Source organism: Tamandua tetradactyla, chromosome 12 (genome assembly GCF_023851605.1).
Source record: "Tamandua tetradactyla isolate mTamTet1 chromosome 12, mTamTet1.pri, whole genome shotgun sequence".
NCBI classification, from domain to species: Eukaryota; Metazoa; Chordata; class Mammalia; order Pilosa; family Myrmecophagidae; genus Tamandua; species Tamandua tetradactyla.
This window is the reverse complement of record NC_135338.1, coordinates 92,375,556-92,403,458: the sequence shown is the minus strand read 5'-3', so window position 1 is coordinate 92,403,458 and position 27,903 is coordinate 92,375,556. Positions and strand designations below refer to the sequence as shown.

The following is a 27,903-nucleotide window of genomic DNA, read 5'->3' as shown; positions in this document are numbered from 1 at the left end:
CCAATCAAGAGCATAAGTTGGTATGTTGCTTTGTGTACCTTCAGATCCTATGCGCCCCCTCCTTTCCTTCAGGTCCCAGACCCTTTCAAGTATTATGTGCTATCCTATCCAAAAAACCTCTGTTTCTTTTTGTCTGTTTTTTCCCATCAGCCCTGCCCCCTCGGCACAGGAGCAAAAATCAGCAACCTCCGCTTTGACCAGGTTCAGCTGAGCTGGGGGCCTATTTTTAGTAGTCAGAATTTGTGACTTAATTCCACAATTGGAGCTTGGTTGCGCTCAGCCCCTGCTGCTGGTAAAGTCTCTTTCCTTTCCCCTCTGGGAAGCAGCCTGTGGGGGAGGGGCACTGGCCACCACTGCTTGGGGAGCTCACAGTTCTGGGGGGGCTCGTAGCTGGTCCAGCTGGTCCAGACTGGGGTATGCTGTGTGTCTGGTCACTGACGTGGCCTCAGGAGCTGTTCTGTCCTGTTCCTGACTATTTACTAGCTGCTCTGGAGGACAAACTAAATCCCACACCTCGCTAAGCCACCATCTTGGCTCTCTCCCCCTTTTGTAATCCATAGAACTGTTTTTATGAGCCCCCAGCCTCCTTGTTCATGAGGATGTACCATTGAGAGGATGGGTGACATGATCCATGAGTTTGCAACTGCTTAAAATTAGATATGGGGACCTTGGAAGATATTAACTTCCAAGCTTCAGAAAGGAGAGACCCACCAAGAGTTTCATTTTCCCATATCATTCTCATACCAGCAACTGTAAAAACCCAGGCATTATTTTTATCCCCAGCTGGCAGATAGGAAAACTGAGATTCAGAAAAGCTAAGCTGCTTGTTTAAGCTCATTCAGTTATAAAGGAGCAGAGGGAAGCTTCACATCCAATGTGTCAGATCACAAAGTCCATGCACTTAACCACTGGGTTAGACTTCCTCCTTCAACTTCCCAGCTAGCCCTCAGCCTTCTGTCCACAACAGGGCACCTAGGACATGGTTAGCGCTCTATTACTGTGGGTCTAATATAACTGAATTGAACCCAGGGGCTTCTTGATAAGAAATGGCATCTACTGCCTTCATCAGAGCTAGGGGATATGAACAGGCCTTTCTGTAGGTATCTATTTTAAATGTATTTATCTTATTTTTTCCTAAATGACAGGATAATCATCTTTCTCTTCAACACAGGTACACGGCATACAAGCTGCAGATAAAACTGCCATATATTTCCGAATGGAATTTATTGTTGAAATGCAACCATCTTGAGCTTTCATGCCTCTAGCTTCAACTCTGAGACTCGCTTCAACTAGGACTAAAGTACATTATTAAAAATCAAGGAGAAAGAGCTTTAACTACATTTGTGAGATGCATAGTAATTTATAAAGTAGCTCTCAACTGTTGCTGAGTCAAGCCTGCTCATGTACCGTTGCTCACTGTCCCTTTAAATACCACTCTCTTGCTCTCCGGGGAAAGGGGAATGATGTATATTTCTAATTATAACCAAACAGGCTCCTCCACCCTCTATTTGGTTCCCTGCAGGTTAGAATACTTGCCAATATCTATTTAACTGTAGTGGCAACAGGAAAAAATCCCAAGTCTAATCAGTTAGAAATTCTTTCTCTCTACCACTGTAGCAGAATCACATTTTTGCACTTGAGGTCATCTTTATATATGAGAAGGAAGCAAGGCTGGGAGAAAATTGGTATTAAAAATAGAGCAAAGTTCCTGACTCTCACTCTCTCAAGCTCATGGAAGATTCTGTTCTTTCATTATTAATGCTGAGTGCTGACACCATCCCTCTTGCCTGGAGAGCACGCCAAGGTTTTCCCCATTGCCTGGCTGGGTCTCTGCAGCTGCCAGGGCTGGCATCTGTTGAAAGGTTTCATTTTCCTCTTGCCCATCATGTTAAGGTGCCAGGGCAGCCTGAGTTAAGGTGAATGAGGGATGTCTGCCCACCGCTTATGTCTGCCTCCCACTCTGGAACCCTGCTGTCTCCCCCTGCCACCTTCTTCAACCTGAATTTCACCTGCCCCAATGTTTACAATTTAGGGATGGAGGTACTAATCAGCTAACTTGCTGAATTAAATCTTGAAAATATGTTGCTGCTAAAAGAACTCCTGGATTTCCAATAAAAAATTCAGCTTTTATTGATAATGCCCGTGCTTATGGAGCCAATGCAAAAGTTTATTTAATGGCAGAATTCCAGAATAATTAAGAATATATTATTTAGGCAGTTGTAAGTTTTCTGGAAAATCTTGGCTTTGATGGTATCATAACTGGAGCTCAGAGAAATAATTAGATGAGCAGGCCAGGGTGGGAAGGGAACATGGATTGAGAACTTTCCATGTATCAAGCACTGTGCTAGATTCTTAATTCATAATATCTCATTTAATTCTTACCATATATAAAAAGTCACTTTTTTAGAGTTAAGGAAATTGAAGCTGAAGGAAGTCAAATTACTCTTCTGAGGTCACAAACAGAATGGAAGTTGGAATCTTAGTTAGTTATCAGCAAAGTTCTGGCTTTCCCATCTTCCCCATACTGGGAGACTAGGAGTCAAATGTATGCATGGATCAGCTGAAGGCACTAAATCTGCACATGGAAGCAGGACAAGAGTGGCTCTTCTAGGAAAAGGTACATGGCCCTGTGATCCAAAGCCTGTGCCTAGCTTAGGGGTTGTGTCCAAGCAAGGGAAAGGCAACTACCAGGGAAGAAAAGAACAAGTGCCCAGAAGATGCACATGATGCAATTGAAAGGCACGTGGGAGGGGAGGGGTCTCCAGAGAAGGCCAGAAAATGCCCAAGGAGATGGATGCTCAGGGCCAGAGACTCCAACCTTTTGGAAACGAGAGGGCAGAATGGACACCCAGGTAGATGTCAGGACACTCAGTCCTTGCATCAGAGCCTCAGGATTGGGGAGGGGGCACCCAAGCCTGGCTTGATGCTGAGGTGTCCCAGGACCCTTGAGTACCTAGACGTAGCATAAGGCTGATCCCGCAGGAAGGTTGTGTTGGCTCATGTTGTGTTGAAAGAGCTGCAAAGTTGTAGAGATGTAAGAGTCAGAGAGCCTGGGGCAGGTCTGAATATTATCACATTTTAAAGAAACTTACAGGCTGGCCTACTGCTTTTCATCATCAGTCAGTCACCATATGCTTTAGGAGCACCTGTGGGTCTTCCTTACCTTCAGGAATCATCCCTACCTTACTGCACGCTAGGTCATGCTCTGCTCTAGAGACATGAAGAGAAAAGCCAGATTCTGTGTTGGGTATCAAGGGAGGGATGTTATGAGAAAGACCCAGACTCTTCCTCAAGGCATTTCTAATCTAGCAGAGAAGATGGGGCACACGTTGGAGCAGCTACAATATCAGGTCACATCTGATAAGGGCCCGATACAGGAGTGAAGAAGTGAGGAAACACATGTTGGGAGGGATAAAGGTAGAAGGGATGTTTGCTCAGATTTGATGGGACTTCAGGGAATGCAGGAGCTTTGCTAAAAGGAGCATGAAGAGAGGTACAGGGCCAGGAGGTGCCAGCTGCAGCACTGAGCTTCGGGTGTGGGTGACTTTCCCCCACATGACATCTGCCCTTCTGGCACTCTCCATCTGGTCCATTCCAGGCAGGGAGGCAAAGTTCCTAGTCACCTTTCATGCCCAAATCGGACATGCTCCATTCTCCTTGCTTTTAAAGTGAAATGTGATCTCCTCTTAAAAACCATTGACAAGCAACCCCTCTACCGTGATGCTTTCCAAGATTAGGTCCCTCCTGCTTGATTTAATTATTTAATCCCCTTTCCCTTCAGCATCCAGCACCCTTTATCAAAGTGCACCTTGCATTATCAAATGGCAATACTCCTGAAAGGTGGGGTATAAAATCAGACTTGTACCTCCAAGCATGTTTGAAAAATAGTAGAGAAGCTTGCTGCTATTATCCTGTATGAAATCCTTTGTAAACAGAATCGTCATTTTGGAATACAAAGAATCCCCACCTACTTATTTTCTAAGATTGAATTCTAGAGTAGGCAAGTCTTCTTCCCTGTGTGTTTGTGGGTTCTTGGGTTTGTATTTTCATGGGAGCTTATCCAGAAACCACCCCTCTCTTTAAATTTTAGGAGGACCTTAAGAGCAGGGAAGATACTTTTTAAACTCATCTTCTCCCAGGGTCTGAGACAGTGACCACTTCATAAGGCTTGAGAGCTGCTGTGGTTGGCTCTGCGGTGGTCTCCTCTGGAGTTAGACAAGTGGCTCAGTCTTTGTGGAGCTTCTTCTCTGGCTCCGTGGAAACCATCCCTTCTCTGAGTGCCACCTTCAGGTCCACTTTTCAGAGGCTCCGTGGTCTACCCATTCCAGGTACCAGAATCCCAACCTAAGAACTTGCATCTTTTGGTGTTCCTCTTCTCCATAGGATAAAACAGCATAATATGATAGAGAGACGGCCACCAAATCAAGCCGGCTGAGTTCAGATACCACTTTTGGCCATTAATAGCTATCCAGACAAATTCCTCTTTTAAGCCTCTATCTTTACAATGAAATCAACAGTGTCTATTTCCAAAATTTGTGAATATAAAATGAGTCTGGATTGTAGTAGGCCCTATTAAATGATAGCTATATAGGACATTTCTTCTCTGGATTTCAAAATTTTAATGAAAATGATTTTTAAGAACTGAGTCCCTGCTTTTTTACTGAACATATTGGGTGTACAAAATTATATTTGGTTGGCCAAAAAGCTGATTTAAGATACATCTCCATATAATATTTTATGCATATTTCTCTATCCAGACAGCAGATAGCCAAGCATGTATGTGTGCTCACACACATGTACACATGCACCAGAAATTAATTGCAGGTGAGGTTAGTATTTGGTTCCAGCATTAATTGCCCATTCTTCTTCATTAAGGAATTATCATTGCCAAATTGAATTAACATCACTGTGCTTTGCTGTTGTAAACAGACCTGGTTATAAGGCGTTTCCCCAGGGTTCCTTAGTTACCAGCCCCAGAACTCGGTGTCTCAGTTCACCTGGTTACCATGAGAAAGAAGCATGAAATAGGCCTTTGATGGAACCAACAAGCCCCTTTAGGGTTTGCGCTAGTCCTCAAATGAGAGAACGAATGCTGTGGATGGCTTTATGCCTTTGGTAGGGATAAAATACCTAGCACGCCTCAGGGATAAAACCCACACCCAACTCTCTGACGCATTTGGTTAAGTAGATCATATCACTAATTGAGTTTCATTGTAATTATTCATGCGCCTCTCTTTATCCTGTACAGGACTATTCGTTTTTTTGTGTATATGGAATATGTTGTATTTGTTTCTATGTTCCCAGTGCCTGTTTTGTGTAGCTCCTGGCAGACACACTTGATCATTTGGATGGATGGATGGATGGATGGATGGACTGAAGAGGTGGAGGGAGGGAGGGGGGAGGGATAGATCAGGGGATGGGGATGGATGGATTGGGGACAGGAGAATGGAAGAATGGGGGACTGGGTGGCACATTTGCAGTTTTTGGTACCTATATCAGCTTTGATCCAGTGTCATGGGAGAATTTTTTAAATAAATATTTACCCTATTCCTAAAAATTGTCAAGTATCATTTTCTCCAGGACCAGATGCTTGCTCTTTAGCTGATCAATAGTGTGTTGCTATGTTGACCTGTACCACATCCTTGTATACCTCAGCTTCTGCTTCAAGGCTACGCTTCATCCCATCTTCTTCTCCCCCCCACCTCCAACCTCCACCACCACATCCAGTTATTCCCCCTTTTATTTGCCTCTCCTGGCCTTCTTTTTGACTGTTGGATTTCAAAATGAATTAGGATATGGGTATCCCCAGGAGGCTCCGGAAGGTTCTCAAACAAGCCCCTTATCTAAGCAATGTACAAATACTTAAGGGGGTTAACTATTTTAAGACTTACATGACACTCTGAAACTGAGCTTCTTAGCAGTCTGTTCATCGTACTTGAGCAAAATGTTTACCTCTCTCTTATTTCTCCTTTCCTTGGCCTTCCCTGCTCCATGAGAATGGTTACAGCTCAGTTCCTTTCCTTCCCTTTCCCCTCATCCTCTTCTCCTCACTCCTGAGGGTCCTGTTAGAGACCTCAGATAGTCTCTAGGCTATGGTAATATGTTGTCTGGAAAACTCATTAGTCCAGGTGGATTTTCTCCTTAAGAACTCAGCAACCCAGCTTTAGCTTTCCTTGCCACTCAGTCCTTCCAAAGAAAAGTGGCTGCTAAAAATAATATCTTTTGATTAGCTTTTCTTTAGGTAATGTTTCCAGCACTTGAAATCAATGCCTCAGTGACACCTATCCCCCTTGCCCACTATTATAGAATTAGCTACCTGTCTTCCTGCCTTGGGTAATCTTCAGAAAACTTCAGCCAGGTTCTCCGAAGGGTGGTAACTGGCCACCTCTGCCTCCCCTTCTCCACCCAGGAAGACCCGGGGGGCTGGGGACCTATGGAAGACCCTTTTGTTCCTCAGGCCACCCAGGTGCCCGTAGGGAGGCTCTGGAGCTGAAAATGAGGTGCCTTTCATCTTCATTCTCACCCTTGTTTCTGTTCATTACAGGACAAAAAGAAAGGGGAGAAAGGAAGGAAATGACACCATTGTCTTCAAACCAATGTCTCCTCCCAGTTTGAAAGCTACCAGGGGAAGGGTCTACCTCTCACAGCCATTTTTCCAAAACCTGGAGAGGGGCTTTGCCTTCACAGTGTTTTTCTTGTCTTACTTGTCTGACCGTCTTTGGAGAATTTGGGGTTCCCTCCTCCCATGGCCTTTGGTGCATGTCATCTTTCATGGTCCGGTCCAGATGCTTATGCCTGGAGAAGGACCAGTGGTGGGGTTGGTTCCTGGACAGGCTGCACCCCAACCCCTAGTTTCCCAGCTGGGTGGTTTGCACCCCACAGACTGGAAGGAAAGAGCCTCAGGAGCATTTTTACTCCCTTCATTCCAAAGGAAGTGGTGGAAACATGGGTTCTGGAGTCAGAGTGCCTGAGTGTGAGGCCCAGCTCTGCCCCTTCGGGCTATGAATCTTGGTGTAACTCACCCAGCCTTTTTAAGCTCTGGTTGTTTCACAGCACTGTGAGGAGCTGACCTCAGTTCTTCTGGGTGACATCCTAGCCAGGTGTCCAGGGCGGCATAGCCCTCAATCAGTGGTGAGAACTGGAGCCCACCCCTGCTTCTTCTCCCCAGGCCCCCTTCATTCTCCAAGGAAGTTCAAGACATTGCCCAGTCCTGAAAACGAAGCTCCCAAGTGTTGTTGCCCAACTTCCCAATGCCTCAAGGATCCTTGGAAACTCCAGGCCTGATAATTTTATTATACTTTTCTGCACCGTTGGGAAGGGAGAAGAGGGCAGGAGCAAAATAATGTCTGGGTGGGTCACCTTGACTCCACTGCTCAGTCTTGCTCTTGGCTGGAGGATCTTCATCCTGCTAAGTTCCTGGTGACTCTGCAGGGGACGGAAAAGGGGCTGAGACGCTCCTACCACCCGGCCTTTGAGAGAGATTTAGAGGGGTAATTTTGAGGGAAAAATCTCCAGATCATTTAATCCTAGAGATAATACTGAAAATCCTAAAACATTTTGGAAGAGTTATCATTCAGGAAGGAGTTTCTTAGACTCTAGGGAGATAGCACACAGCAAGAAAGACCATGGACAATGAGTCAGAAGACGTGGGTGTAAGGCAAGTCTTGTCTTTCTTGAGAATCATGGCCTTGATCAAAGCAATTAAATTCTGGGGCCAAGGCTTTCTCAATTTCTCCACTTTAAAACAGGAGTGATAAAGCAGTTTCTTTGTCACAAACGTGCAGCAAAGATTATATGGGAGATTAGCACAGAAGGATTTGAAAATAATGTGTTGTACAATATTATTATTAAACATTATGAATGCCAATAAGACTTAAAAGGTGAGTCTGAAAGTTAGATTTCTTCATTGTTTAGAACTGTCTGAGGAAAGGAGGACTTTTTCTAAGTTGATGTTTATGAAACTTTTTATTTAACATGATCCTCAATAAGAAAAAACATTTTACACTGTGGCCCAGTATACATATGTCTATGTATATACGTATCAACAGAACCAAAAGTATCACAAAAACAAGACTTACCTTGAGAATAAAGTGGACTCTGATATTTTCCATGCTTTTTTATTTCAGTTAAATTAAATGCTGGTTCTAACTCTTTAAATTGGTTTGACAATACTAGTTTACATGTGAGTCAGCAAATGTTTCTTGTAAAGGGCCAGACAGTAAATATTTTGGGTAATGTGGTCTACACCTCCGTTGCAGAAAGCAGCTGTAGTTTGCTGAAACTTGGTCTAGAGGAACTCTGTTTCTTTAGGTAGAAATGTACTAAAGACTGTATGAATCTGATGCAAGTAGCCCTTAAAGCTGTCCAAGTCTTTATCTTCACTGCAGAGCCTGCTAAACAGTCTTAATTTGGCTTTCTGAGCCAATCCACCAACATGGAGAGAGAGCTTTTCCAACAGTAGGGATCAGCTAGCCCTGGATCTCATGACAAGTCCTTCTTCCACTGAAAATTAACAAACAGGCATCTGGTTTATAAATTGGTTCCTTGTGAGTTGAGTTATTGTGAGTCATTGCCCAAGAGCCTCATCTGACATGGATGAAAAAGAAAATCATGTTCCTCAGTCTATAAAACTAAGGACTGGATTAAAAAATGTCACATCTCACAAAGTCCTATATTCTCTGCTCTACTACTTTCCCCTCAGGCCCAGCCTGGAGAATTCACCCGGATGGGCACAGTTTAAATCATGGAAAGCCAGACAGCTGTACGCTGCAATACGAAGTTCCATTTTCAGTTAAAGCTTTGCCATCGTAGGACCGAGAGGGAAGAAATGGAGACTCCTGCCTTGTGAAGGACACACCCTTACATGAAATGTTCTAATGTGAAATGTAGGTAAAAATTTAGTTTGGATATTCCCGAAAAGCATCTGATCTTTGTTTCAAAATGAGCCGACAGCATTTATGTCAAATATTTCTCCTGCAGTTTATCCCAGAAAGGCAGGGCACCTGAAGAGAATCCCCAGGATTTTTGTGGTGTCTTAAGCTCCTGCAGATTTTGCTCCAACTTTGCAGCTATTTAACTGACTGCCTTTTGTCTTCATAACAAAACAGGAGGAATAAGAGAGATATTGGTGTGCAGATCAGGCAGGTGAATGGGCTCCTCAGCAGGCTGTGTAATCCTGGGGATAAGTCACAAATCTGCCCCCCAACTCCATTCCCCTCTCTCATGCTCATCTCCTTAGAGGATGAGACCCAAGGAAAGTGTCACCAAACCAGGAGCACCATCCTCCACACAAAATCAGTGGCCTCATTCTATTTGAACATTAAAATGAACAGACCCAGCCTGGTGAGCCCTGACTCAGTCAAGCTGTGGTCAAGCAATTGCACATGGAGAACCACCATGCTTTACCCCACTTCTGCAACTTGCCTAATACCCGAAGGGCACAGGACTCATTCCTTTCCCTCGTGCCAGGTGTTGACAAAACTCCCTCATAAAGGACCAAATAATAAATAATTTAGTTTTGTGGTTTGAGAAGCAAAATAAAATATATTATTAAGATATAAAGCCATTCCTAGCTCTTGAGCCTATTCAAAATCAGGAAGAGTGCTGGATTTGGCCTGCAGACTGCAGTTCTCCCACCTCTGACTTAGCAGGAGGGAGGGGAGGACAGTTGCACAGCAACATCATTCAACGGGAATCAAAGCACAACGGATTTGGGCTTTGGGGGAATATATGCTTTCAATGCCACTGCCCCTTTGATGCCTAGTATTAGCAGAAGGGAATTTATTGTACTGGAGTAGGGATATTTCATAGGTTAAGAACTAAGTACATAAAGTACATTTAGTTAGAAGGTTTTAAAGGTAAACTTGTGTGGTTAAGTGTTGTTAGAAATATTCGGCATGATAGAGTACAGAAACATGATATTCCAATCTTGAGGATCTGAGAGAATGTCTTGATCAATAATCTGAAGACACAGGGATAGAGTAAAAATCCATGAAAATTCTCTGATGCTGAGACTCCTACAAGGATGTGAGAACAAGGAATATTTGGACTCCGACCAGTATAGCAGAAGTCATCACGACGACTGGACCTTCTATACGTCGTTCCTGGCTGTCTTCTTATGATGCGCTAACAACATGTAAAAATTAAAGCCACCTGTGGAGAAGGTACAAAGATAATCAGGGATGAGCTGCAAATGATCTTTTGAGTCCCCTTTGGGGACAGGACAGAAGGTGAAAGAGTGAAGACCTTGGCTGGACAGTAGAGGGAATGAGCTAAGTCTGGGAGAGGCAGAGCGTTTGGAACACTGGTCATGCCAGGTGTTTCTCTCTGCAGAGCCATGGACCACCATCCTTGTGATTCCATGCTGCCTTACCTGTTCTGCACATCATATGTGCTGGGCAAGCTGGGGCAGCGTCACCAGGAGGAGATCAATGGGAATTTACTTATGGAGACAAGTCATGGCCTTGGCTGGGGAAACAGACTCAGATATTAACACCGGTACGATGAGGCTCAAAGTGGGAGAATGAGTGCAAAGTTCTGAAGCCAGAGGAGCAGTAATGGGGAGGGATGCAGCATGCATACATGAACAGGGCAAGCAGTTCAGGAAAAATCCTGATATAATACAAAAGTATGAACATTCAGGTGAGTAAGGCACCAGCTCTACAATACAGAGATAAGCCTCCCAACTTAAATGGCACAGGACATGCTGGAACCTGATGGTTAATATAAAACATAGCCATAAACAATAAGAAGCATAGTGTCTATGGTATTATTGTAAAATACCAATTTTGTTCATGGACCCAGGCTCTACTCATAAATACCTATTTCTGCAGCATGGACATTGCAGATGGCAGATGCCTGACTCATGTACTGTCAGTGGTAGACATTACTAGTTGATCACAGTTCTCTTTTCGCCTGCGCTCAGATGCAACCTCAAAATTCTTCTCCACATAGCCCTCCAATATTCTCTCGACAGTTCATTGTGGTTGACACATGAAAGAAAATATATATATCATCTAATAAATGGCTATAGCTGGTGGATTTAAACCTTAGCACAGTATCCACTAAACTTTATCCTAATCACCACTTTGACTGTATTTACACCCAGCACGAAAACTTCACCTAAGTTCTTGCCACCAGATTAATTTTTCAACATCTGTCCTGACTGTGCTGAATTTTCATCTGTTTTTCCATTTATATAAGTGAAGTAGACTCTTCAGATCTTAATTGTCATTCATTGTTAGCTTTATTTCCAAGGATTACCTCCAAACTGACTTAGTAAAAGGGTTCAGGGTTGAATTGCATTCATTTCTGAAGACAGGAATGGTATTTGAATTAGGCTTGGTTTAATTGATTGAGGAGGAATTTAAAATTCAAAATCGTGATGATATTCTTTCTTTGATTATGTTAACGAGATGCACACATTCTAAGGAACTGTAGATTTTCCACGTTCCTCATTGAAATGTTTGTCATTGGGGGAACTTCATTTAGTGGTGAATTCCTATGGGATTTTGCTGAATAGAATGTAGTGAACGATATTTTTTCTATTTTTTGTGGACTAGCTAGTGGCAAACCAATCCTCCCACCACGAGCAACTAGAAAATCTGGTCACAATTCAAAAAATTCCATTTTAAAGCTTTGGAGAGCTTTCAAAACATCAGAGAAGAGAAGTGCATTGATGTGAGCTGACATTCTAGACATTTTTCTGTTCAAGGCACATGCCAAATCTGAAGTTGCTCAGGCCAAGAGACTAAGAAGCAGAGTTTAAAGTGGTATCTAAGAGGCTGAAAGGCTGAGCAGAGATTTTGGTGATCTCACAGAGCTGGGGAGGCAGCAATTGAGGGTCAGAACCCATCAAAGAGAAGCAGCACTGGTAAATACCCCAAACCTCCAATTAGAATCCTTGGGGTTTGGGGGAAAGATTAACTGGAAATAGCCCAGCTCTCATACAAACTGAAACCCAGATTCAAACCTCCCAATCCCAACTAGATTAAAGAGATGTGACCCTTATACTAACAGCCTACAAGAAGGAAAAATAAATCCTCTATGAAGATGTTATCCGGAACCTCACGCCATCTCAATAATTTTCCATATATGATGTTTGACTCTCAATAAAGAATTACCAGGCGTGCTAGGAGTTAGGAAAAATGAACAAAATCATGGGAGAAAACAGACCCACAGATGATCCAGATAATGGAATTCTCATACACGGACTTTAAAATAAATCTGATTAATGTGTTGAAGAATAACAAGCTGGAGGACTGCACTGAAGACGTTAATTAAGATACAAACGGAAATTCTAGAACTCAATATTTGAAAACTAAGGACTCACTAGATAAGGTAAGTAGCAGATTAGACACAGAAAAAAAAAAAAAAGGATCCATGAACTGGAAGATAATATGTCAATGGAAAATAGCCAGACTAAAGAATAGAAAGAAAAATAAAGCATGAAAAAGCATAAACAATCATATTAGATTATGGAATATAAGAAAAATATCTAATATTTGAATAACTGGTACACTAGAAGCAAAGGAGGAAAGGTATGGGACAGAAGCAATATTTGAACAGATAATAACTGACAAGCACATCAGAAAATAGAAGAAGGTACCAAATCAAAGATTTTAAAAGTTATTCAAACCAGTTCAGTTCCCAGATGCTGTATTCCCCCATCCCCAAAAATAGAAGTTATTCAAACCATTAGTATAGTTTTAAACTTCTCACAAGAAAACTCCAAGACAAGATGGATTCCAAACCAGACAGACTAGGTTATCGTAAATGATTCTCCTAGCTCTAAAATTCTGACTATAGAAAATGGATGTATTTTTCTTCATGCCAACTAAGCAATTTATCGAAAACTACAACATTACTAGCACCTTAGTTTTCTTTTTGCTTTTTTTTAAGGAAATAAAGACAAAACAAATTAATGATTTAGTCTTTCCTCTTTCACAATTTTGGTTGATTAAAGCAGAACTCCAATTCTTTGCTACCCCTCCATCTGAAAAGTGGAGTCTAGTTTCCCTCCTCTTGAACCTGGATTGGATTTAGTGACTTTGCTTGGCAAAAATGGAATTCAATGGCTTTCAGCAGATCCAAGAGGCCTTGAAGCTTTGACCCGGAATACTGGCGGGGGAAAGCAGCTGCCATACAAGAAATTCCATTACTCTGGAGCTCCCAGCTATGAGGAAGCCTAAGCTAGCCAGTTGGAGAAGCCTATACAAAGACATTAGACACTCAGAAAGTCCGAGCTGCTCCAGCCAGCCCAACCTAGGTAGCAGACACTTTAGAGACGTATTCATCTTGGATGCCTCAGCCTCAGCAGATACCGCATGGAAAAGAATCAAGAAACACAGCCACATCAGAACCAAGACCCCACACGTATGGCTCCACAGAGCCGATCCCAGCCAACCCCAGCCACTGGGGGCTCCAGTCATCAATCATAAAGCAGATAAAAGTTATTTCTGCTATGCCCCTCATGAATTCCTCTTTTGAAAAGTTCCTGCATGAATTGTTGACCCACAAAATTACAAGGATGATAAAATGGCTGATGTTTTACACACACACACACACACACACACACACACAGAGAACTCTAAGACCAGATGATTCCACAGAGGAATTATTCCAAAAATTAAAGAAAAGATACAGCAGTCTGAAACATAATCTTGCAGAGAATAGAAATAGAGAACACTTTCTATTTAGTATAATGAGGTCAGCATAGTTTTTATTCCCAAAACTTATAAGACATTACCAGAAAGGAAAATTACAGGTAAACCTCCCTCTGAACATAAAACAAACAAAAAAACTTTAATTGCAAACTGACTTTAAAGATATATAAAAATACAATACATTAGGGCCAATTTTAAGATTTTCTAGAACTTTGTGATTGGTTTAACAATCAGAAATCAGTTCATGCAATTCATCTCACTAATAGAATGAAAGAGAAAAACCAAATTATCTCAATAGATGTAGAAAAAACATTTGGCAAAATTCAAACCTCATTCGTGATAAAAATATATATATATCTTATACCAAGCCAAGTACAAAAGAGAACCTCTGCAATCTGATAAGGTGTGTCTACAAAACACTAACAAGCAAATATCTTACTTAATGATAAACTATTACAATTTTTACCAGTTATCAAGAAAGAATAAGACAATGATGCTTGCTATCTATATACATATATGTCATTATATTAGAGGCTGTGGCCATTGGAAAACATCACTATATAAATAAAATAAACAAATAATCCAGAATGGCATGACTGTTTACACAGAAAGTCCCCCAAAAAATTGAATAGAAAAGCAGTAAATGAAATTAACAGGGTGTTGGATACAAGGTCAATATAAAAAATAAATTGTTTTTCTATAGACCAGCAACAAAAATATAAAAATGAATTAGCCAAATGATACCATTTAGAATATATCCAAAAAAAAAAACAAACACCTAAAAATAAACTAATGGAAAGACTCCTACAATAAAATATATATATATAATGAAAAGAATATTTAAAAGATACCAATAAGTGTAAGGATATACCACGTTCATAGATTTGAAGCCTCAATGTTGTAAATTTGTTGATTTTTCCAGGTTCATCTAGATCCCAGCAGGTTTCTTTGCGTGTGAAAATTGACAATGTCAAATTTGTCATCTATCTGGAAAAGCAAAGGTAAAATTTTTAGCAGTTCAGTTTGGCAAAGATTTCTTAGACAGGAAAAGATAAGCACAACCTATAAAGGAAACATTGTTACATTGGACTTATAGAGTTTTATAAATTTTTACATTGAACACTATTAAGAGAATGGAAAGATAACCTACAGATTTGGAGAATATATTTTAATTCATATTACCAACAAAAGTCTCATATTCAGAATATATAAATATGAAACAGATAGCAAGTACAACAGAAAATCAGACAAAGGATTTGAAAGGGCACTTAACAAAACATATAGTAATTATCGAGAAAATTCCAATTAAAACCACAATAAGATATCATTACATGCTCACTGGAATGGATAAAATTAAAATGAATGAACGAAACAAATATTGGTCACTTGTGAAGAATCCAGAATCTTCATGCATTCCTGGTGAGAATGTAAATTAAGGCAATTTGGAAAATTATTTGGCAGTATCTGCTAAAATGGAACATACTCATTCTCTATGATCCAGCAATTCCATTCCTAGGAAAAGATATACCCCATGGAAATGCATACTTAGGTTCACTAATAAATATGTTCAAGAACGTTCACAGCAGCTTTATTTATAATAGTTGAAATTTAGAAACAATCCAAATGTCCATAATTTATCATTAATAGAATGGACACATAAAATAGAGTATTTTAGGACTGTGAAATGAATGAACTTGTACATGCAAAATATGGATGAATCTCAGGAAAATATAGTGTAAAGCAAAAGAACTGCATGCACGCATTTATATAAAGTTCAAAATAGGCAATACTAATCTACGGTGTCAGGAATCAGGAGACGGCAACTTTAGCAGAACAGAGTGGTAACAACTGGAAGCATAGTGACCAACCAACCCATTTATTGATTAGTGGGTGCTTTTCCCACTGATTGGGAAAGCTCCTTATCCTCTCCATAACTCATTCCTTCACCGTGAAATTGGTCAGTGCTTCCTCCCACCTAGGCACCACCCCAGGGGCGGGGAATACAAACAAGAACAATCCTGGCATTCTCAGGGCGCTTGCATTCTAGTGGCAGGGACAGGCAATAAACAAGGAAGTAAAGACCTGTTCCTTATAGCATGCTGTTAGGTGGTGATATGTGCAACGAAGAAAAGCAAAGAGGGTTTGTGTGGAGAAGGACAAGGGCTGCTATTGAGGAAAGGATGGTCAGAGAAGACTTTTCTCTGGAGGTGACATCTCAGTAAACAGCTGAACGAAGTGAGGGAACAAGGCATGCAAATATCTTGGGGAAAGAAGAACAGGTCTTACAAGGCTCCGAGTGAGGCATCTGCAAGGCAAGGAGCACCAAGGATTGCTGGGAGTCACCAGAAGCTGAAGACCCAAGGCAGACTTCTCCACTACAGGCTTCAGAGGAAGCTCAACTCTGCTCATACCTCGATTTCAGACTTGTGGCCTCCAGAACTGTTGTTTTATGTCACCCAGTCCATGGTCCTTCATTAGGGCAGCCCTGGGGAACTAAATGCAGTTTAGCCATGCGTGCAAAGTTCCTGAGATGGAAGCTCAGCAGTCCCTCTCTTAGAAGCACTTCTTACAAATAAAACCCTTTGTTTAAAGTCTGTCTTCCCCACCACCCTAGGGCAGGGGCCATATGTGACATATTCATCAATTATTTCCAGGTGATCGCTAAGTGTGTGGGCACATATACTTGCTAAATAAGTATATGTAGAATAAAATTATACAACTCCATTTTTGCCCATACTTCAGATGATTTCTAGGCTATCTTTTCTGTCCCAGGAACCTGGTTGTTTTTTGGGGCACTGCTACCACAGTGATTTATTTACTGTGACTTCAGAGTTTATCTTGACATTTGTTGGTGCAATCAGAGGAGAGATACTTCAAGCAGTGGGCTAGGAAGTGGAGATACAACAGTAAGTAAAAATAGACAGATGGTGTCATTGTCCTCATCGGGGTCAGATCCTAGTAGGATTGCAGAAGAAAAAAAGCTTCATTTCAAAGAAGAATTGGAGATGCATCGTGGTCTGAGGAGCATGCAAGGGGGACGTGGATTGAAAACATGCTCGGATGGAAGAGCAGGTTTGTAGGTCAGTCCTCAAAACGAGGCTCGTGAGTTTTATTTGAGGTGAGGTTCTTGGGAGCCGTTGACGCTTCTAAAAAGAGTATAACATTTCCAGTCCCGAAACCGAGTGGCAAGGGTAAGTATCTGTGAAACCGAGCCCAGAATAAATTCCTGCTGAGATCGTGTGGCCGGCGTGGTGCCAGCATGACCTGTTCACATGATTCCCCTGCAGTAGCAGCTACAGAAACAGCCCAGACTGTTTCTTTGTGCCTTTGCTTTGAAGCAGTGCAGGCCTGGGGCCCAGGGTTTTAGCATGGATTTAAAACATTAAGCAGCTGTCTGACCCGGTTCTGAGGAGATAAGCCAGTCCTGCCCCTTGGTAAGGACCTGCTTCTCCGCTGCCCGAAACATGGGTAGTGTCACTGGCTGCCCCATGGGGTGGTGGGTGACACGGTCAGAGATGAAAACGTCTTGGCCAACAGAGGATGTCAGGGCAGATTTAGATACTTCATTAACCACCGGCACAGGAGAGTGATTATACATTATTTTAGTCTTTGCACCCATGTTGCCATCATTTCCAATATTTTGTGTTTGTGTTGTGGTTTTTCAACAGAAGCTCTGAACTCACTCAGTAAAGTTCGACCTAGCTCTTATTTTTAATTCATCATGTATTGGTTTAAAGCTTGATTCTGACTGAATTTCTTTAACCCAAATCACATCCTACGTGATCTAAATAACCTCTCAAAATAAGTGGAGTTGTTTCTTAATGCAAATAGCTGTGCAATTTGGTCCATTTCATTTTCAAAGTTTGAGCTTTCATGAAGTAAGATAGAACTGGAAGCAAACCTCACCTGCTTCTTTTTCTAACTCAAGCATGGATGCTCTACCTCTGGGGGGACCAGAATGTAAAATTATCTGAAGTCTGGGGAAGGAGGGAGGGGAGCGTGGCTGACTGCTTGTGAGCCTCCTATGGACTCAACATCTCGTCTCACTGTCATCCTCGTCCATGTGTGTTCAGATTCTGTCCTGTGCACAGGGAAAGGATTTCTCCGAGGGCCTCAGACATCTTTAGTGCCTTCCTAGATTCTCCTCCTAAATTCTGCGAACAACAAAACCATCATGGGTAAGTGCTTCATGCTGCCAAACTACAGCCAGGCAGAATCCCTCTCCAGAGAGCTCTGTGGTCCTGCCCTCCACACCCAAGCCTGTTGCTTGGCTCTCTCCTGTTGGGCCAGGCTGTGACCTTCTAGAGTACAAGGAGCATACAAGGCTTGATTGAGTGGACCAGAGATGGATGCGCAAACCACAAGCAGCAGCAGGGATCCAGGTGAAGCCGTGGAGTTTGGTCTGAAGCTCTGGTCTTGGAAGTGACAGACCTCATTCAAATCCAGCCCAACACTCACCTTTACAAGTCACTCACCTTCTGCTCAGTGCTTGTCCCCTAAAAAGATACATTGAAGTCCCAACCTTGGTACCTGAAAATGTGACCATATTTGGAAATAGTCTTTGCAGATGGAATTAGTTGAATTAAGATGAGGTTGTACCGGCGTAGAGCAGGTCCTTAATCCCATATGACTGGTGGCCTTACGAGAAGGGGAGAAGAGACAAAGCCACACAAGGGGAGAAGACCATGCAACAATGGTCTGAACAACACCTGAACAAGAGATTCAGGTGTTGTGGCTGTGAGCCAAGGAAAACCAGGGACTGTCGGCAAACCACCAGGAGGTGGGAGAGGAAGGAAGGTTTTTCTTCTACAGGCTTTAGAGGAACATGGCTCCACGGTCGATCTCAATTGCAGACTTCTAGCCTCCAGAGTTGTGAGAGAGTAAATGTCTGTTGTTTTAAGCCACCCAGTCTGGGGTGTTTTGTTTTGGCAGCTCTAGAAAATGAGCACACCCTTTCTTTGCTTCAGTTCCCTCCTCTGTAAATGAGAAGCATAATATCTACTTCACAGGAGTGCTGGGAGCCTCACATATGATACCATATGTGAAGTGCTTTGCACAGTGCCTTGACCCCAGACAATAAAGGAGAAAGCCCGAGCTGCCAGGACCCTGGCCTGCTCATTTCTGGGGATTGTCTGGACCCCTGCTTGTATCATTTTATTCAAGCTCAGATTAGTAATTAAGAACAGTTCCTCTCTTGTGTCTCTTCACAATTCTTTAATGGTCACATAATCACTGAGGATTTTTCCCTTTCCCATTGAATCATGGCCTTCAATCCCAGAGCTCACCTCCATTTGTAACTTTCCCTTTCTCTGTCTTAAAAACAAATGAACAAACTTACTGATTGAAGTATACAAATATATGCACCAATTATAAGCATATAGCTCAATGAATTTTATTCCCATGTTATTTCAATACCGCTGCCTCTAGCATTATTCCTGCTCCTGTGGGGCGGCAATGATCAATTCTCTACCAACAGATACCACCTACACTTCCATCATTGTGGTTCTGGCATAAGAGGAAAGAGATGTGTCATAGACAGACCTTATCAGGATCCAGGGGCTCAGCTAAATCAGAAGAGACAAGAGGCAAACAGCCTGAAACATGTTAATTTGAGAGATTTGTCCACAAAGTCTCTCAATTTCTATAGCATTAAATAAAACAGAGGATAAAGATTTCTGAAGAGACTGGCAATCAAGTTGCATGATGAAGAGAAGAAAGTTGCATAGGTATTCATCCTGACCGAGTGATGGGTGTAAGAATGGGATTATTATCTGAGATGATCACCATTGTCCTATTCTTAAAAGCTAATGAAAGTTACAGTGTTATGAAGATAGTGAATTAGACCTAGCTCCTACTAGAACTTAGTTCATCCTTGGAATCCAATCAGAAATCCAAAATGATTAGGCTGATGGAACCAAGACTTACCCTTACATAGCCTCCATTCAAGGAGAAACAGGCACATAAGGGGAAAACTGAAAGAAAAGCTTAAGTTGTTTTCTGTATGTAGGAGCTTAAGAAGGGACATAGGCATTCTCAGGCCATTCCTGAGGGATGGGGAGAGCAGTGATTTCTAACCTCTACAGAGGAAAACAGCTCTCTTACCCATTACCTGAGGCTTTCCACTGAAACCGTGGTACCATATTTCAACAAATCCCCATAGCATATACACACAGAAAGACAAATAGATATGCGGAAACTTGTTCTGGCCCTGAGAGGAGAATCTGTGAGGGGCCCAACTCTTGTTCCTCTCTAAGTGAGAGAGAGGAAGGAGTTCAACCATACTATGGTTTTGCCTTCAAATTTTATTGGGATCTTAGGGGGCTAAATAACTGTACCCCTTACCACTTGAGTTTAGAGCCAATTAAAAGAGAGACACAAAATAGTTAGGCCAATGGAGTCTAAAATACTTGTTTTATTATTGATGAGGACTCAGTTGAAGGGTATGGCTTAGATGAGCATTGATCACGAGTTTCCTAAAGCCACATTCCAAAGTTAATCAGGAATACCTACCCAGTTGCAGGCAGTGCAAGTAAATGACAGGTCACCCCACCAACAGGCACAGAGCCTTGAATGTTTGGCCAACCATGGGCAGAGAGCAATCTGGAACACAGTAGTAAAAAGAAATGTGACCTTATTTAGAAATAGGATAAGAGAAGACATAGAAGAAGGAAGAAAGAGTTACTTCTCTTGAACTCCTCCTTTCCCAGGGATAAATGAGCAAAGCGGTGAAGAGAGGCTGCTAGTGTTTCTCTAATGGAGGTCCCTCCTCATGGAAGGAAATTTCAGGACATGGGATATCATATTCCCCAATAATAGGCTTTCTTTTTGTTTAACTTTGTTCTCTCAAAGGGAAGCAACTGTCTCTTTTCCTTCTTGAGCGTCATGGAGTTCGCACGTATATGGGAGAAAGACTGTTCTCTGGCACATACATGTTGATGACTAAGGGTTTTTCATATGGTGAAGGGAATTGCAAATGGACTGATCAATAGCTAGAAAATCCCACACAGGGATTCTGCAGGTTGCCACTGGCAGTTCTTGCATCTTTCACAAAATGGCAGGAGATCTCTTTCTCATGGGGGGTACCAGAACATTCTAACATATGGGTGTCTCAGGAGGTGATGGGATGAAAGATTTCAGTGGAAGGAATAAGAAGGACATAGAAAAATAAATATCTTCCCAAGGCCATGTATTGATTTTTGAGTGTAAGTGAGTGTTTTATTTTCTTGTCTGCTCAAGCAAATGTCATGAAATGGGGGTGGGGGTGGGGGTGGGGTGTTAAGCAACAGGAATTCACTAACTCATGGTTTGGGGCTGGGAAAAAATCCAAATCAAGATGCCATCAAGCTGATGTTTTCTTCCCAAAGACTGGTGTCCTAGGACTGGCTACCAGTGATTCTTGGTCCTTAGCTTGTTACGTGGCAAGCATAGGCGGTGTCTCCTGGTCTTTCCTTTCTTTTCGTGGTTCCACTGATGTTCAGTTTCTTGATTCCTGTAGCTTTCTCTTCTCCCTTTTCTCTTTCTCTTTATGAGTGAATTTCATTCCACTCATAAAGGACTCTAGTAATAGGATTAAAATCTAGCTTGACTGAGCTGGACTACACCTTAACTGGAGTCACCTCATCAAAAGGTCCTACTTACAATGGGTTCTAACCCACAGGAATGAATTAACTTGAAGAACATGTTTTCTGGGGTGCATACAGCTTCAAACTGCCACCGTGTGACATCATTGAGTACTTGTGAGGACCAGATACTGCTCTGGGGATTCAGTAGTGAACAGGATGCTGTCCCTGCTCTAGTGGAGCTTTCATTCTTGTCTGGATGGAAGAGAATACAAGGTAATAAAGAAGGTGATATGATAGCAGGAAGTAGCACCTGTTAGAAAGGGAAGATAAAGTTGGAAGAAGGAATGGAGAGTGATGATATTGTGGGTTTATTAGTCGGGGTTCTCCAGGAAACAGAACTGACAAGGTATATATATATATATATAATTATTATAGGAATTGGCTCGTGTGACAGTAGGGTGGGCAAGTCATCATTCCATAGGGCAAGCCACAAGCAGGGAACGCCAATGAAATTTTTTATGAATTTCCCATGAGAAGCTGGCTGGAGTCGAGACAGAAATTCTTCTCTCTGACAGCTGAAATCATCAGTTCTGCCTTTAAGGCCTTCACCTGATTGGATGAGACTTCTCTTGTTGTTGAAGGCAATCTCCTTTGTTGATTGTAGAGTAATCAGCCATGGATGCTGACTAGTGATTGAAATCCATGAAATACCCTCAGAGTAACAATCAGGCCAGTGCTTGCCCCACCAAACACCTGGACTCCATTACCTGGCCACTTTGATAGGTGGCCTTAACCATCACAGAGGATGTGCATTTTTTAGGTACAGCCATCTACACCAAACACTCAGCCAGCAGCTGGAGATAAGTTAAATGCCATGAAGTCTTGGCTTCCCGTCAGTGAGGAAATCTCAGCTACAGATTCCCTGAAATACACTCAGCAACCTCAGTGTGAACACGTTGAGGAGCAGGGCATTTTCTGGGTTCTGGAGGAAATTTTCAGTGCTGGCCAGCTCTAAATTGTAATAGGAATTTTCCTTGAGCGAAAATCAACAATCTCTACCTACTAATGGCTCATTCCGGTTTCTGAAACAACTCAGAATAATACCTCTTCCTGTTCCAGTTGCTACTATTAATAGCTGTTGTTCATTGACCACTTACTCTCTACTGGGCGCTACATTTACAAATACGGGCAAGCAAGGGTTAACCTCTGCAAGCAAGGGTTTCCTCACTTGTAAATGAGGACTTAGAGTCCCTGCCTCACTGAATTTTAATGAGGACTAGGCAACGCCTATGTAGTCACTGAACTAGAACCTGACACAGCTCATTTCATTTGATACCCATGATAACCCTGGAATGAAAGTTTTATTTTCCTCAATTTTTAATAAGAAAATTGATTCTCACAATGGTTAACTCATCAACCCAAACTCCCAGAGTTCATAGGTGGGAGAAGAAGATCAAATCTTAGCTCATTTGGATTCCCAAGTCTTTCTCAAGTCATATGCTTACTTCTCAGATACTGGAAAGCCCATTATGTTGTAATTTCTCCAAAGGAAATATTTCTTTTTTCAACTCTTCATTACATGGCATTACCCCTGGACTTTTCACCCTCCTTATTTTCATTTGGATATATGCCTATTGAACTGAACCCATTAGCCAAGTGAAAGCTGATCCCATCTCCTTAATATGGACACTGGACTTCTATAAATGCAATGTACATCAAGTTTTCTTTTAGTTATTGCATCGCATAAGATACAGCTATTTTCATTTTCAAGTAAAATGTGGTCAGAAGAGGCCTCCCATTCTATACTTCTTCTGTTTATATTTCTTAATCAAGAGTTTCTGATTTAAGCAGGTATACAGAGTGTGTATGTAAATGTATGTGTCTGTGTGTATGTATATATATACATATATACAGAAAGAGAGAGGGAGTCTCTTTTCATTCTCAAGAGTGCTAAAATCGTAGAAAAGTTTCAAAAAGATTAAACAACTAACAGTGAAGAAAATGGCCCAGGCAAGAGGCAGGGGTGGGGCAAGGATGGGGCAGGCATGGGGTGGGGTGGGGTGGGGTGGGAGGCAGTTGCAAGAGCAACAAGATTATCAGCTGATGAGAAATGCCAAATACTTTCTGGAAGGCAGAAGCCAACTGGAGCATTTTGATGAACAGAATTGTATGAAGAAAGTGGAAGCTAGAATTAAAACATATCAGCCACAGATTTAATTTTTGGTGGATGTAAGAAAAAGAATCTGGGGCCCTGCCTCATCAGAAGATCAGCTATGCAGATCCAGACCTTTCTCTTGTCAGGTGAAGCCCCAGGTAGACTGTTCAGTGCTGGTTTCCCACCAGGTCCTTTCCTTACTAATTGGTTTTCCAATATTTATTGAGCCCCTGATAAGTGTCCAGCAATGTTTCAGAAGCAGAGGATACAAAGATGAATAAGATACAACATATACCTTTGGGGAATTGCAGGGTCTAATGGGAGAGGCAGTTGTGTAAACAAATAATTACAGTGTAGTGTGAGAAATGCTATAATGAAGTGCTAGAGAATTGCAGAGTTTGGAGACACCAGAGGGAATGAGAAGGTTTGGTTGAGAAGCCAATGTCTGAGCTGAGTGCTGAAGTAGGGCAGGAGTTCCTAGTCAGATAATGGGAGAAGAGTACAGTAGAGAGAGATAGAGTACATACAAAAAAGCATCCTCTTTAGACCAAAAAAAAAAAAAAAAAACCATAGCACCCAATAGAGAGTCTTCTTTTTTCCTGATGTTAATGAGACTGCAACTGTAATTGTGGTTGTTTTGATCATCTTTATCACAAAAAGACATATAAGTAAGAAAGAGGAATTGTTTAAAGAGTTCCAGGTAGATCCATTTTTAAAAAATTGTCTCATCTTATTTGACTACCATAAACTGGAAGGGAATTTAAAATATTGAAGAGATTTTTAAAATACAATTATTGAAATACTTCAAATTTGGATGTATATAAATATGGCAATGCTACATTGGTTAGATGGCTTCTCTTTTATGAGATTAGGAGCCAAGATCATCCAATGGAAAAGAATTGTGTTCAACAGAAAGACCAAGTTCAATGGCTTGAGGAAAAATGTTCCTACTGCATGGCATATACTCCAAGAATGGCTTTGTGGCATTAAATGAAGCATAGAATTCCTTATCCAGCTCTTGTATTTCTTACAATTCATTAGAACAATTGCACTTTTAAAAATTTCCTTCTCTAAGCACAATAGAACAGTCTTCTAATCTAGCTAAGAAAAATTCCTCATGGAAAAGATAAAACAATTTAAACCACGTAAGTCATGATATTCTATAATGGTTATAAATGTGATTCCATAGAAATAACTGAAATACCCCAAAATAAATATGAACAGGGCCTCTTAAATTCCCTTTCAATTTGGTGATTTCACCAAATCCTCTGTTGACTAAACTGACAGGAGAGACTTGAGCGCCCGAAGGGCCTGGCTAACCGTTCCCTAAAGGCTTTCACTTTAAGTTCCTCTGAACAATAAACTCCACAAAAACAGGGACCATGAGAGTCATTTCATAGTTTATCCCCCGAACCTAGCGTGGTGCCTCCCACCCACATAGTAAGAACCCAAAGAAGTAATGATAATGTTCTCAATGCTATATGAGCACAGATGTATGAACGTAAAAAATCAAAACAGTCAAACTCCACATAAGTTATTGAGGACCAATGGAGTCACAGCTTTCAGAGGAGACAAGGAATACCAAAGAACTCACAGCTCAACACATTCATCACCAATACAGTTGATGTATTTAACTCTCTTATCTTCATCTCTTGGTCAAGAGCTCTTGTCAAAATTGGCCATCACTTGAGTGCCATCTGATTTAATGTTGCATCCAATAATAACTGCTCCATCTGATAGCTGAAATGCAATTCTTTCAAGTGTGCATGGAGAAGGCTTGCCTTTTTTTTAACCATTTTTTACTGAGGTATCTTTACACACCATACAATCCATCCAAAGTATGCAATTTATGTCATCACATAGTTGTGTATTCATTACATGATCATTTTTAGGACATCTGCATTACTCCATAAAACAAAATTAAAAGAAAAAGAAACCCCAAATATCCCCTACCTCTTACCCTCCCTTTTGTTGACCACTAGTATTGCAATTACCCAATTATTGGACTTAAAATAGGGATAGGTTAACTAAGACAGCACAGTATTGACAAATAGCTATATATCAGTGGGACAAAACAAAACAGCCAGAAGTAAATCCATACAAACAGGAGCAAGCAATTTTTTATTTTTTATTTTTTTGCAATATGGTTATACAATCATTATCAAAGATCAGGACTGCAGGATATCAGTTCAACAACTTCAGGTCTTTCCTTCTGGCTATTCTAAAACACTAGACTCTAAAAAGAAATATCTATGTTATGAGTCCTTAGTCACAGTCATTTGTTAAATCCTAATTTCTCAGTTACACCTCCTTCCTCTCATTTGATCTTTCTCTCAATCTTCAGGGATCTCTGGGCACTGAATATTTTAACTTTTTCATGATGGGATGGGGTGTGGGAAAGGTTATCTTGGTAGAAAACTTAAGCCTTAGTGGAATGGAGAATTTGAGATAAGGCAACTATCATATTTAGGTTCATAACCTTACACTAGGCAAACTCCTAAGTGTTTATTTTCTTCTTACAAAGTTCCATAAGAAATGGTGTTATTATCTAAATTTCACACATGAGGAAGATGAAGATAAGAGAGGTGAAAAGACTTGTTCAAGGTCAATTCTATCTGGTGATAGGACCTGGATTCAAATGAAATCTGGTGCTTTTAACTATTATAGAGGGTGGGGAACTTTTACTATAAAGGGCTAATTAGTAAATATTAGTATTTTCAGGCTGTACAGCTCTGGCCCAGCTCTACCAATGGAATGTGAGAATTGACATAGACAATATGTAAACAAATGAGTGTAGCTGTGTGCCGATGGAAGTTTATTTATGGGCTCTGAAATTTGTATTTCATGTAATTTTCATGTGTCACAAAATATTCTCTTGATTTTTTTCCCTAACCATTAAAAAATATAAAACAATTCTTAGCCATGGCCGGATGAAAAAAGAGAGTGGACTGGTTTCGGCTGGTGGGCTGTAGTTTGCCAACCTCTGGCCTCTTACACTTTTACTTCCCTCACATTGGAGGCAGCAGGAATGCTATGGGGGCTGGGGTTTGAGGAAAGGTGGGAGAGATGTGAAAAAAATATTTCTGTCACTTACAATTTAGCCAAGGAATATGGTGCCAAGAAAATATCATCTTTCTGTAACATCTGATGGTCTTTTTTTGGAGGGTGGTGTGGGGTGGGGGTGGAGGGGTCATGTGCATCCCCAAATGAAGAAGATGTACAGCTCCAGGGACGAGAGTGAGGCTAAGAAGAGAAACTGCATGGCCAATGAGAGAACAAGGGTGCTCAGTGTCCTCCCTTCCATTGATGGTCTTTTAATACCATAGCTACGAAAATGCAAACTAGGATGTCAGGAATAACTTAAAAGTCAGCAAACTGCTAGACTGGTACAGTCTTGACTTCCCCAGGTCAATCCAAGCTTTTCCATGAGAAGAGAGAAAGCAATTGTAGAAGAAGGAAAATGAGAATCATATATCTGAGAACAACATTGATCAGATTCCTGCTCTCATCTATTCCTCCCTCTCCACCTGCATTGCTTAATATTTGCTGCAGACAACTGGAAACCCAGAATAAAAGAAACATGCATTAACAACAAAAAGAAGCATGCATTAACAACAATAGCAAAAAGAAGCACATTTCCTTTTCATGAAAATTTTAGCGGCTGAGAGCTGGATCCTTCTATCTTATCGATCTGCTATCAAGTTGCAACTTTCAACATGTCAAAATCAGCTACTCCTCTCCTGCCATTATCTCCCATTCCAAAGAGAAAAGTGAAGGAGAACAGCACGGCTTCTCCTTTCTGGGACACGCATGGAAATTGTACACGCCCCTTCTGCATATATTGTTAGACAGAATGCGGTCATGGTTACACCTAGCTGCAAGGGAGTCTGGGATATTTAATCTTATTCTTGACATCCAAATATCCAGCTAAGGTTTGCAACTTTTTCAGTTATTAAAAAGGGAAGAAGAGAAGTTGGTAGATAATTGAAAGTTTCTGCCATACCACTCATGGGTGGAGAGTGACCTCTATCACCGTCTGCTCTTGACACCTACCCCTGCAACACTATATAAACAGTTCCAAACACTACTTCTCTCTTGGACAAAATCCACAATTGCTCACCCTGACAGCCAGATGCCTTTTCTCTTTCCATTTATGGTCTCTCTGGCCACCAATCTCAATACTTAGCCTCCCTTTCCCATTAGTCCTCTTGCCTTATCATTCCCTAATACCACGCTGGCCACCTTTCAACTGTATTCAGGACAACACATTCTGGCAACACACTCCTGGCCTGGGGTAGAGACCTTTTACGCTGACCTAGCTGTTCTCTTTGGGTGGGTCGTCCATCCAACTCTTGCATTGAAGGCATATCACAGATTAAAGTTCTGCCAGTTTCGAGGAAACACTTGAATATCTGAAGCACAGACATGAATGAATTTTGATCCATTACATTAAAAAAATGATACATTAAAAATGATGAAGGGAAAAACCACAAATACCGAGAAAGATGCCTAATTAGCCATT

The 27,903-nt window shown here is 41.4% G+C and overlaps 1 long non-coding RNA gene across 3 annotated transcripts in view; it reads left to right on the top strand.

Annotated features, from left to right (window-relative positions):
• The first annotated feature begins 2,499 nt into the window (after nucleotides 1-2,499).
• LOC143652485 (uncharacterized) overlaps nucleotides 2,500-27,903 on the top strand; it is a 48,590-nt gene continuing 23,186 nt past the window's right edge. Inside the window, exons 1-2 of one of the 3 annotated variants that reach the window (XR_013160716.1) lie at nucleotides 2,500-2,617; nucleotides 21,322-21,499. This is a non-coding gene — a long non-coding RNA (uncharacterized LOC143652485). Of the gene's footprint in view, nucleotides 2,618-14,586; nucleotides 14,666-21,321; nucleotides 21,500-27,903 lie in introns of all 3 variants that reach the window. The other 2 variants (XR_013160715.1, XR_013160717.1) reach the window with 2 other exon arrangements.